A 9,093-nucleotide genomic window follows, 5' to 3' on the forward strand; every position below is an offset into this window, starting at 1 on the left:
TGTGCTGCCAAAGCAAGCACTAAATAAACGAAATCTAGTTTCATTATTTGTAATGTGTAACTCCTATGAAGTTAAATTTTCAATATAAAATAATTTTTTCATTCAAGATTTTACTTAAATTCATGTTAGTTAACATATTGTGTAGTATTAATTTCAAGGGAAGAAATTAGTGATTCATCACTTGCATATAACACAGAGTGCTTGTTAAAACAAATGCCCTCCTTAATGCCCATGACCCATTTACTCAATCCCCCACCCCCTTCCAGCAATCCTCAGTTTATTCCCAATAGTTAAGAATCTCTTATGGTTTGCCTCACCCTCTGTTTTTATCTTATTTTATTTTTCCTTCCCTTTAACCTATTTTCATCTGTTTTTTTCTTAAATTCCACATGAGTCAAATCACACAGTATTTGTCATTCTCTGACTGACTTATTTCCTTAGCATAATACACTAGTTCTATCCATATTATTGTAAATGTCAAGATTTCAACTTTGGATGACTGAGTAATAAATATCACATTTTACATATCTATATATCTCACATCTTCATTACCCATTTACCATTTAATGGACATTTGGGCTCTTTCCATATGCTGGCTATTGTGCATAGTGCTTCTATAAACATTGGGGTAGCTGTGCCCCTTTGAATTACTATGTTTGTTATCTTTGGATAAATACCTAGTAGTGCAATTGCTGAGTTGTAAGGTAGTTCTAGCTTTAACATGTATTTTACTTGCATTGAGTTTTAACTGCAAACATTAAAACAATTTAACCACTCATAATGAATTATAAAACTGTGACAGTTAAATTGTACTATCACTTAATATTCATCATTATTAGAAGTGAAATATAAAGAGAACATGATAATGGTGAAAATTAATAAGACAGAAAACAACAAATGTTGGAGAGGATGTGGAGAAAGGGCAATCCTCTTGCATTGTTGCTGGGAATGTGAATTGGTACAGCCACTCTGGAAAACTGTGTGGAGGTTCCTCAAAGAGTTAAAAATAGAGATACCCTATGACCCAGCAATTGCACTACTGAGGATTTACCCCAAAGATACAGATGCAGTGAAACACTGGGACACCTGCACCCCCAATGTTTATAGCAGCAATGTCCACAATAGCCAAACTCTGGAAGGAGCCTCAGTGTCCATCAAAAGATGAATGGAGAAAGAAGATGTGGTGTATATACAAACACATACAGACACACACACACATAATGGAATATTACTCAGCCATCAGAAAGGATGAATGCCCATTATTTGCTTTGACATGTATGGAACTGGAGGGTATTATGCTGAGTGAAGTAGTCAATCAGAGAAGGACAAGTATTATATGGTTTCACTCATATGGGGAATATAAGAAATAGTGAAAGGGATTATAGGGGAAAGGAGGGAAAATGAGTGGGAAAGATCAGAGAGGGTGGCAAAATATGAGAGACTCCTAACTCTGAAATGAACAAGGGGTAGTGAAAGGGGAGGTGGGGGGGGTGGGATGACTGGGTGACGGGCACTGAGGAGGGCACTTGACGGGATGAGCACTGGGTGTCATACTATATGTTGGCAAATCAAACTTCAACAAAAAATATATATATTAAGTTAAAAAAGGAATATAAAGAGAACAAAATCTACACACAACTGTGCTGAAAGAGAAGAGATGGGTTTTATCTCATGTTTTGGATATGAAAATAATTGAGCTCATCTCAGAAAAAAAGAAAGCAGGTGCTTTCTTTTTAGTAAAAGTAAATAGTAAGTAGTACTATTTTACTTTTAGTAAAAGTAAATAGTAAAAGTAATAGTAAAGCTAAATCATAAAAACCCTATTTAGTTATTTTTAGCATGTCTCTTATTGTTTTCTTTCTGCTGGTTTCTTGTCTTCTGAGCCTGATTCTTGAACACATAATCACATGTGGGGGTGCTGGCAGTAAATGGGCCATAGAGGAAGTGTCAATAAATATGAAAAAGAAAATCTGACCATAATTATATAGACAGTCCACCCATATTGTTCAGCCAAATACCCATAGATAAATACAAATATTGCAGAAAAAAAGAATAATTCCCTGAAACATCTGTTCAGCTAGCTTCTAGTACTTGTAGTACATTCGTGTAGGCAATGAGCTCAGATTCTCCAGCATAACTGGCTGATAAGGCTACCAGTGGCCTGAGGACAATGAAGACTCAGAAACCAGGTGAAGCTCAGTGGGACTGCTGAGCCTGAGGATGCAATGGCCACAGCACCAGAGGCAGATGTCTCCCTATTTTTAACTTTTTGAGGAACCTCCATACTGTTATCCAGAGTGACTACACCAGGTTTCTTTCTCACCAACAGTGCAAGAAGTTTCCTCTTTCTGCACATCCTCACCAACATCTGTTGTTTCCTGAGTTGTTCATTTTAGCCATTCTAACCAGTGTGAGGTGGTGTGCCATTGTGATTTTGATTTGTATTTTCCTGATTATGGGTGATGTTGAACATTTTTTCATGTGTCTGTTAGACATTTGTATGCCTTCTTTTGAGAAATATCTGTTCATGTCTTCTGTCCATTTCTTAACTGGATTTTTTTTTAATTTTTGGGGTGTTGAATTTGATAAATTCTTTATAAATGTTGGATTCCAGCCATTCATCTGATATGTCATTTGCAAATATCTCCTCCCATTCTGTTGGTCATATTTTAGTTTTGCTAATTGTTTCATTTGTTGTGAAAAGGCTTTTTATCTTGATGAAGATAATAGCTCATTTGTGCTTCTGTTTCCCTTGCCTCTGGAGACCTGTCTAGTAAGAACTTGTGGTTGTCAAGGTAAAAAAAGTTAATGCCTGTGTTCTTCTCTAGGATTTTGATGGATTCCTGTCTCACATTTAGATCTTTCATCCATTCTTAGTATATTTTTGTGTATAATGTGAGGAAATAGTCCAGTTTCATTGTTCTACATGTGGCTGTTCAATTTTCCCCACACCATTTGTTGAAGAAATGGTCTTTTTTTCCATCGGATAATCTTTCCTGCTTTGTTGAAGATTAGTTGACTATCAGGTTGAGGGACTGGGTTCTCTATTCTGTTCCATTGATCTATGTGTCTGTTTTTATGCCAGTACCATACTGTCTTGATGTAATAGAGCTTGAAGTCTGGCATTATGATGCTTCCAGCTTTGGTTTACTTTTTCAAAATTCCTCTGGCTATTCAGGCTCTAGGATTGTTTGTTCCAGCTTCTAAAAGTGCTGGTGTTATTTTGATAGGGATTATGTTGAGTGTGTAGATTTTTTTAGGTAGCATAGATATTTTTTATTATTTATTATTTATTTATTCATGAGAGACACAGAAAGAGAGAGGCAGAGACATAGGCAGAGGGAGAAACAGGCTCCACGCAGGAAGTCCAATGTGGGACTCAATCCCAGACCTCCAGGATCACGCCCTGGTCCCGAAGGCAGATGCTCAACCACTGAGCCACCCAGGCGTCCCGGTAACATAGATATTTTATTAATATTTGTTCTTCCAACACATGAGCATGGAATATTTTTCCATTCTTTGTATCTTCCTCAATTTCTTTCATAAGTATTCTATAGTTTTCAGAGTACAGATGTTTTATCTCTTTAGGTAGGTTTATTCCTAGATATCTTATGGTTTTTTATCCAATTGTAAATGGTATTGATTCCTTGTTTTCTCTTTCTGCTAGTTCATGTTTGGTCTATAGAAATGCAACAGATGTCTGTGCATTCACTTTATATCCTGTGACTTTGCTGAATTCCAGTATGAGTTCTAGCAATTTTAGGGTGGAGTATTTTGGGTTTTCTACATAGAGTATCATGTTGTCTGCGAAGAGTGAAGGTATGACTTCTTCCTTGCTTATTTGGAGGCAGTTTATTTCTTTTTGTTGCCTGACTACTGAGGCTAGGACTTCCAGTTCTATATTGAACAAGAGTCACTGGTGAGGTTGGACATCCTTATCATGTTCCTGACCTTAGAGGAAAAGCTCTCAGCTTTTCCCCATTGAGGAAGATATTAGCTGTCTTTCCTATACAGCCCTTATATGTTGAGGTATGTTCCAACTATACCAACTTTGTGAAGGATTTTTATCAAGAAATGGTGTTGTATCTTATCAAATACTTTTTGCATGTATTGAGAGTACCATATGTTTTTTTTATTAATATGTTGTATCAGGATGATTGATTTGCAGACGTTGAACCACCCCCAACAGCTCAGGAATAAATCACACTTGCTTCTGGTGAATAATCCTTTTAATATACTTGTTGGATTTGATTTACTAGTATCTTATTGAAAATTTTTCCATCCATGTTCATTGGAGATATTAGACTATAATTCTCCTCTTTGGTAGGGTCTGTCTGTTTTAGTGATCAAAGTATTTCTGGGCCTCATAATTTGGAAGTATTCTTTCCATTTCTGCTTTTTGGGGTTTTTATAATAAATTTACTTTTTATTGGCGTTCAATTTGCCAACATACAGAATAACACCCAGTGTTCATCCCGTCAAGTGCCCCCCTCAGTGCCCATCACACATTTACCCCCACCCACAGCCGACCTCCACTTCCACCACCCCTAGTTCGTTTCCCAGAGTTAGGAGTCTTTATGTTCTGTCTCCCTTTCTGATATTTCCTACACATTTCTTCTCCCTTCCCTTATATTCCCTTTTACTATTCTTTATAGTCCCCAAATAAATGAGAACATATAATGTTTGTCCTTCTCCGATTGACTTACTTCGCTCACAATAATACCCTCCAGTTCCAACCACGTTGAAGCAAATGGTGGGTATTTGTCATTTCTAATGGCTGAGTAATATTCCATTGTATACATAAACCACATCTTTTTATCCATTCATCTTTCGATGGACACCAAGGCTCCTTCCACAGTTTGGCAATTGTGGACATTGCTGCTATAAGCATTGGGGTGCAGGTGTCCCGGCATTTCATTGCATCTGTATCTTTAGGGTAAATCCCCAACAGTGCAATTGCTGGGTCATAGGGCGGGTCAATTTTTAACTCTTTGAGGAACCTCCACACAGTTTTCCAGAGTGGCTGCACCAGTTCACATTCCCACCAACAGTGTATGAGGGTTCCCTTTTCTCCGCATTCTCTCCAACATTTGCGGTTTCCTGCCTTGTTAATTTTCCCCATTCTCACTGGTGTGAGGTGGCATCTCATTGTGGTTTTGATTTGTATTTCCCTGATGGCAAGTGATGCAGAGCATTTTCTCATGTGCATGTTGGCAATATCTATGTCTTCCTCTGTGAGATTTCTGTTCATGTCTTTTGTCCATTTCATGAATGGATTCTTTGTTTCTTTGCTGTTGAGTTTAATAAGTTCTTTATAGATCTTGGATACTAGCCCTTTATCTGATACGTCATATGCAAATATCTTCTCCCATTCTGTAGGTTGTCTTTTTTTGTTGACTGTACCCTTTGCTGTGCAAAAGCTTCTTATCATGACGAAGTCCCAATAGTTCATTTTTGCTTTTGTTTCTTTTGCCATCGTGGATGTATCTTGCAAGAAGTTACCGTGGTGGAGCTCAAACAGGAGGTTGCCTGTGTTCTCCTCTAGGATTTTGATGGAATCTTGTCTCACATTTAGATCTTTCATCCATTTTGAGTTTATTTTTAAAGAAATTTATTTATTTATTTATTTGCTTACTTATTAAATGTCCAGGTGTTGAACGGTTTTTATTGATTTTAGGGGAGGGGATCTCTCTATTTCCTGGATCTGAATGCCTGTTTCCCTTCCCAGATTAGGAAAGTTTTCAGCTAGGATTTGTTCAAATACATATTCTTGACCTCTGTCCCTTTTGGCACCTCGGGAACCCCAATTAAATGTAGGTTTTTCTTCCTCAGGCTGCCGTTTATTTCCCTTAATCTTTCCTCATGGTCTTTTAATTGTCTCTTTTTTCCTCAGTTTCCCTCTTTGCCATCAACTTGTCTTCTATATCACTCACTCATTGTTCCACCTTGTTAATCCTTGTCATTAGGACTTCTAGTTTGGATTGCATCTCATTCAACTTATTTTTAATTTCTGCCTGATTAGATCTAAATTCTGCAGTCATGAAGTCTCTTGAGTCCTTTATGCTTTTTTCTAGAGCCACCAGTAGCTGTATAATAGTGCTTCTGAATTGGCTTTCTGACATTGAATTGTAATTCAAATTTTGTAACTCTGTGGGAGAGAGGACTGTTTCTGATTCTTTCTTTTGAGGTGAGGTTTTCCTTCTAGTCATTTTGCTCAGTGCAGAGTGGCCAAAAACAAGTTGTACTGGGAAAAGGAGAAAAAGAGAGGAGAGAAAGAAGGAAAGAAAAGAGAAAAATAAAAAGGAAAAAATGAAGAAAAAAAGAAAAAAAGAGAACAAAAAGGGAAAGAAAAAGAAAGAAAGGGAAAAAAAGTTGGGGAAAGCAAACAGAAATCAAAAAGAAAAAAAACACGGGGGAGTATCTTCTGATTCTGTATACTTTAAGTCCCTTGACTTCCCCTGGAAGTTGTCCGTTTAGCTGGTCCTCTGGGGGCGGGGCCTGTTGTGCTGATTTTCAGGTGTTAGCACTTGGGGGAGGTGCTCTGCCCCCTGCCTGTGGTTGTTTACATCGTGAGGCTGCAGGAGGAACAACCACAGTCCGGGGCCAGCTCTGGAGCCCTGGATTCAGCTCCCGTAGTAACTACGGAGGTCTCAGTCTGCAGGGCCTGGATGCTCCGGGGGCGGGGCCGCTGATCTGCTCAGCTTGGGGCAGGAGCGTCCTTGATGTCCTGGGCCCTCCTGGCCTCTGCCTGTCCCAGGGGGTGGCCGGATCCTGGGCTGTTTCCCCAGTGCCCTGTGCTCCTGGGCCTGTACTATTGGATTCGTGCTCCCAGCCACGTAGCCCCCTCCACGCGAGCCTCCGCCCGAGCCCCTCCAAGTTGCTCCCAAAGCCGTGCAGCCCCCTCCACGCGGAGCCTCTGCCCGAGCCCCTCCAAGCTGCACCGTGGTCCAGCCTTGCGAGGGCTACAGCCCTTTAGGGAGTTCAGCACACTGTCCCCGGGGTGCAGGTGTCTGTTAGTGTCCCAGGGAGCCTGAGGGCATCCCCGCCCTCCCGGGGTCCTGTTCTAACTCCCCACAAGCGCCTTTCTGCCCGGGAAGATTGGTGAAGCTCCTGCTTCTGAGAGGGAGCTTTCCTGTCCTGGGGGCACTCATCACGGCCTTAGCCCAGCTCCTCGCGGGGCCCCTCCCCCTTGGAAGCCTTTTGTTTCTTTATTTTTTTCCCCCATCTTCCTACCTTGATAGAAGCGTGAACTCTTCTCACTGTAGCATTTCAGCTGTTCTCTCTTTAAATCTCAGGACGAATTTGTAGAGTTTCAGGATTATTTGAAGGTTATCTAGGTAATTTGGTGGGGACAGGTGATTTGGGGACCCTACACTTCCGCCATCTTGCCCCTCCTCCCATTTCTGCTTTTTGGAACAGTTTCAGAAGAATAGGTATGAATTGTTCTTTAGTATTTTTTTTTAATTGTTCTTCAAATGTTTGGTAAATTCCCCTGGAAATCCATTGGCCCTGGAATCTTGATTTTGGAAGGTTTTTTTTTTATTATTACTGATTCAACTTCTTGGCTGGTTATGGGTTTGTTCTAATTTTTCATTTCTTCCTGTTTCAGTTTTAGTAGTTTATATGTTACTGGGAATACATTCATTTCTTCCAGGTTGTCTAAATTGTGGCACATAATTGTTCATAATATTCTCTTATAAATGTTTGTGTTTATTCAGTATTGTTTGTGATCTCTCCTCTTTCATTCATGATTTTATTTATTTGCATCTTTTCTTTTTTCTTTTTGATAAGTCTGACTAGAAGTTTACCAATTTTCTTTCAAAGAATCAGCTCCTAGTTTCATTGATCTGTTCTATTTTTTTTAATTTCTATGATTTCTTCTTTTTTATGACTTCCCATCTTTACTGAATTTAAGCTTTATTGGTTATTCTTTCTCCAGCTCTTTTAGGTGTGAGGTTAGTTTGTGTATTTGAGACCTCTCTTATTTCTTTAGGAAAGCCTGAATTCCTTATTCTTCCCTTTTGGGACTGCCTTTGCTACATCCCAAAGATTTTGGACTGTCATGTTTTCATTTTCATTTGCTTCCATATACTTTTTTATTTCTTTTTTAATTTTTTGGTTAACCCATGCATTCTTTAGTGGGATGTTCTTTAATCTCAATGTATTTTTGGTTCTTCCAAATTTTTTCTTGTGGTAGACTTCAAGTTTCATAGTATTATGGTCTGAAATTATGCATGGTAGTTTTCAACCTTTTTGTAGCAATTGAAGCCTGATTTGTGACCCAGTATTTGATCTATTCTGGAGAATATTCCATGTGCACTAAAAAAGAAAGTGTATTTCTCTGCCTTAGAATGAATATATCTGTTAAGTCCATCTGGTCCAGTATGTCATTCAAAGCCCTTGTTTCCTTATTGATCTTCTGCTTAGATGATTTACCTATTGTTGTGAGTGGGTGTTAACATCCTCTGCTCTTACTCTGTTATTATCAATGAGTTTCTTTAAATTTGTTATTAATTAATTTACATATTTGGCTTCTCCCAAGCCAGGGGCATAAATATTTATAATTTTTAAATCTCCTTGTTGGTAGACCACTTTATTATGATATAGTGTCCTTCTTCATCTCTTATAAAAGTCTTTGGTTTAAAATCTAGTTTGTCTGATATAAGGATGACTACTCCATTTTTTTAATGTCCATTAGCATGATGAATGTTTCTCCACCCCTCACTTACAATCCAGTAGTATATTTTAGTCTAAAATGAGTCTCTTTTAAGCAGTATATCAATAGATCTTGCTCTTTTATCCATTCTGATACCCTATGCCTTTTTAAAATATTTATTTAATTATTTTAGAGAGAGAGATATTGCATGAGAAAGGGAAGGGGTAGAGTGAGAGAGAAATAATCTTCAGCAGACTCTCCACAGAGCACAGAGCCCAACATGGGAGTTGATCTTACAACCCTGAGATCATGACCTGAGCCAAAATCTAGATTTGGATGCTTAACCACCTGAGCCAACCAGGCACCCCTCTGATACCCTATGCCTTTTGATTGGACTATTTAGTCCACTTACAATCAGAGTGATTATTTATAACTAT

The 9,093-nt window shown here is 38.7% G+C and overlaps 1 pseudogene; it reads right to left on the reverse strand.

Moving 5' to 3' along the window:
* Nucleotides 1-1,824: 1,824 nt before the first annotated feature.
* LOC144308426 (signal peptidase complex subunit 1 pseudogene) lies at nucleotides 1,825-2,135 on the reverse strand (annotated as a pseudogene).
* Between the last annotated feature and the right edge of the window lie 6,958 nt (nucleotides 2,136-9,093).

Source organism: Canis aureus, chromosome X, assembly GCF_053574225.1.
Source record: "Canis aureus isolate CA01 chromosome X, VMU_Caureus_v.1.0, whole genome shotgun sequence".
NCBI classification, from domain to species: Eukaryota; Metazoa; Chordata; class Mammalia; order Carnivora; family Canidae; genus Canis; species Canis aureus.